Genomic DNA, 3570 nt, shown 5'->3' with positions numbered 1-3570 from the left:
ACATAAAAGAGAAGAAGTGAGGATGAAACTGAGACAGGAAGGCAGCGGCAGAAGGGAAAATGTGTCCCGAAATGCAGAGAACCTATACAGAGCAAAGATGGAGAATAAAACGAGGATTGTTTGAGGGGGGGACACAGCTGCTCCACAGCTTTGAAGAGGAGATGAAAGCATGTCCTCTAATTACAGCACTTCGAACAACACAAATGTCACTGCTTTACTCCTCCGGCCTGTGAGGTGTGTGGAGTAAAAGAGAAATACTCTCACTCTCCCCCCCACCCTTCCTTTTATTTGTCATATCTCACATTACTGCCACCCTTGTGGGAAGCGATCCTCAAATTTGTGTTTTTCTGCTGTGCGATGAAGCGCGTACTGTATCTCAGTTTGGCTCCTGCGTGCAGTTAGATGGTGAAATGTTCCTCCGAATCTCAGTTTTGCCTAACAGGCTGGGACAGGAGAGGAAAGGGGCCAGTGAGAAACCCCAAACTGGCTCTTCTTTTCTTTTAACACAATGGCTCTGACTTCTTTGTTTCGCCTTAAACACATTTTAACCGATTCAACTGATTCATAAACTGTGTGCAGTCGTGTTTAATGAAATGCAAGTGTGATAGAAGTGATTAGAGGGCTGCATAAAGTGAGAATCTGCATCCATCACAACAAAGAGGGGAGGAGAATGACACAATATGTCACTGAGCTTATTCTCAATGAGATTCAATCTCTATCCTCAATCTGAGCAGAACTGATGCCACACTGCTTTGCAATGATGCATGTATAAGGACTCAAATGCTTCTGTCCCCGCAACACTGAACTCTAGAAATCCCCAATCCCCATAATCATGCCATTTACCACCGGCACAATGGAAGAACGCACAAGAGTTTCATCTTTTATTAACTAGGACAGTCATGAGGAATTAAACAGACATTACCTAAGAGCCTTTAGGTTGCATGTGAATCTCTATCTAGGATGATATGTTTATACTGTGCCTAAGGTGAAATATCTTTTAAATGCCAAGAATAAGTCTATTAATATGAGAGTGGCAAGGACTGGGTGGCCTTGTTGGAGCACAGTGAGCAGCAACAGATGGGAAGCTGCTACACCTAGTGGATTTAACACAGAACTGCAGGAAGTTCAGGTTAGGAGCAAGGTTTATGTACTGACATGCTGATTACAGCTTGAAATCCATCTACAAGTAAATTAAGTAACAATTAAGCTGTGTTGAAAATAAAGGTAAGAAAGCAAACTCTTAAAAGACAGCTTCTATATGCTTATATATATATATATATATATATATATATATATATATATATATATGCACATTAAAGAGAGAGTTCCATGCCCATGCATACCAGGTCTGAGAGCTTCTTACAGTGTAAGAAATGGAGGACAAAATCCACAGTCCTTGTTTCCTACGGAAATGTACACTACCGCTCAAAAGTTTTGGGTCATTTAGAAATGGCTTTATTTTTGGAAAGAAAAGCACATTTTTAAAATTAAAATAACAGACATACATTACATGTCATTTAGCAGACGCTTTTGTCCAAAGCGATTTACAGTAAGTCTAGTAAGGATGAGGATTGGGGCCAGATAGGAGAAAAATTATTGAGGATTTTTTTTTCATTATGCAGTTCGAGAAAAATATTGAAATAACAAGAATAAAGTCAAAATGATGAGAATAAAGTTTTTTTTTTGTTTTCGGTAAAGTTGGAAAGATATTCACAGATTTGTGTCAATAAGTCATTAGAGTAACATTGTTTTCAGAGAAACGACATCAATCCAAACAGTTAGGTAGACTGCAAGCTATAACCTGACTTTCATCAATGTCATAAAATGAGCAATAACCACAATATTTAAGAGTGTAGTAGTACTAAAAGCCCCCTACACATACATGTGCATCTCAATAACTATAGAATATCATGGAAAAGTTCAAGTCAAATAGCCCCAACCAAGTATTGAGTTTCCATATTAAACATACTTTTTGAAATTGGTCTTTTGTAATTTTTTTTTTTTTGAGACCCTGAATTTTAGGTCTTCATTAAACGTAAGCCATAATCTTTATGATTAGAAGAAGTTAAATAAATTAAGACATGAAATGTTTCATTCTGTGTGTAATGGATCTATATAATGTGTTATTTCCACTTTTTATATTCGTATTTTCTCAACATTGTATTTCAACCTTTTTCTTGAACTTAATGAATTGTCATTGTCTATGTGTGTAATGCTGCTGCTACACTGTAATTTCCCAGCTTGGGATAAATAAAGTATATCTATCTATCTATCTATCTATTTATTTTTTTCTCCTACCTGGCCCTAATCCTCTTCCATAGTCCAGACATTGTTAATGTGGTAAATGACTATTAAAGCTGGAAACGGCTGATTTTCTAATGAAATATCTGTAATATAATGTCAGCAACCATCACTCATGTGTTCCAGTGGCACGTTGTGTTAATCCACGTTTATAGTGTTGAAAGGCTGATTGATCATTAAAACACCTGAACATTATGTTAGCACAGCAGTAAGATTTTAAAATCTTACTGCTGGTCTACAAAGCTCTGAATGGTCTCGGATCAAATTACATGCTTGATCTGCTACCTCTCTATGAAGCATCCAGACCCCTTAGGTCATCTGGAACTGGCTTGTTGCGTGAACCCAAAAACAAGAACTAAGCGGGGTGAGGCAGCTTTCAGTTATTGTGCTCCTCACCTGTGGAACAAACTACCTGTAGATCTGAGGTCTGCCCAAACGGTCAGCTCCTTTAAATCAGGACTAAAAACACTATTGTTTACTGCAGCGTACTCTTAACTTTAACACTTATCTGCTCTACTCTACTGCCCTTACTTTTTAACTACACAATGTTTGACTTGTGCTTTTTATTATTTTATCTCTTTTTTTATCCTGCTGTATCTTCCCTGTTTTAATTGACTGTTTTTACTGTTTTCAATTGTGTCTTGCTGTTTTTAATGTGTATGTAAAGCACTTTGAATTACCTTGTGTTGAATTGTGCTATACAAATAAACTTGCCTTGCCTTGCCTTGCCTACAGCTGGAAACTGTTTTGTGCTGATTTGAGACGTAATAAAATGATCCTCAGGCTGGTTGAGTATCTAGAGGTAAAGTTGGAGATTTGTACAGGTTAACATGATTATTTCTACCCTTGTCTTTACTAGATTTTTTATTTATTTTGTAACTCATTCCATGAATAAAACAGTTTGTTTTCATGGAAAACACCAGACATATTCTGATTGACCCCAAACTTTTCAGCGCTAGTGTATATCTAAGATTTATGTTGCATCTAGCGTCATTTCAGTACTAAATTTCTTCTTTAAGTTAATGGAGCAAGAAAACACTGCTCAGGCAAACAGACAGAAGGAATTTAGTACTAAAAGTTCAGTACATTTGATTGGTAGCACTGCAAGGATCATAATGAATTATTCGACAAGATTTAATTTAAGTCATTTTTTACATGCAGAAAAGTGATGTTTTCAGCCTTTCAGATATGGAGATTTCCAGCTTTTCTCTGTTATGCAACTGAATATGTTTTGGGGTCGTGTAGTGGTGTAGTGGTTAGCATTCTCAC

Source organism: Centropristis striata, chromosome 12 (assembly GCF_030273125.1).
Source record: "Centropristis striata isolate RG_2023a ecotype Rhode Island chromosome 12, C.striata_1.0, whole genome shotgun sequence".
Taxonomy (NCBI): Eukaryota; Metazoa; Chordata; class Actinopteri; order Perciformes; family Serranidae; genus Centropristis; species Centropristis striata.
This window is presented reverse-complemented; position numbering follows the sequence as displayed.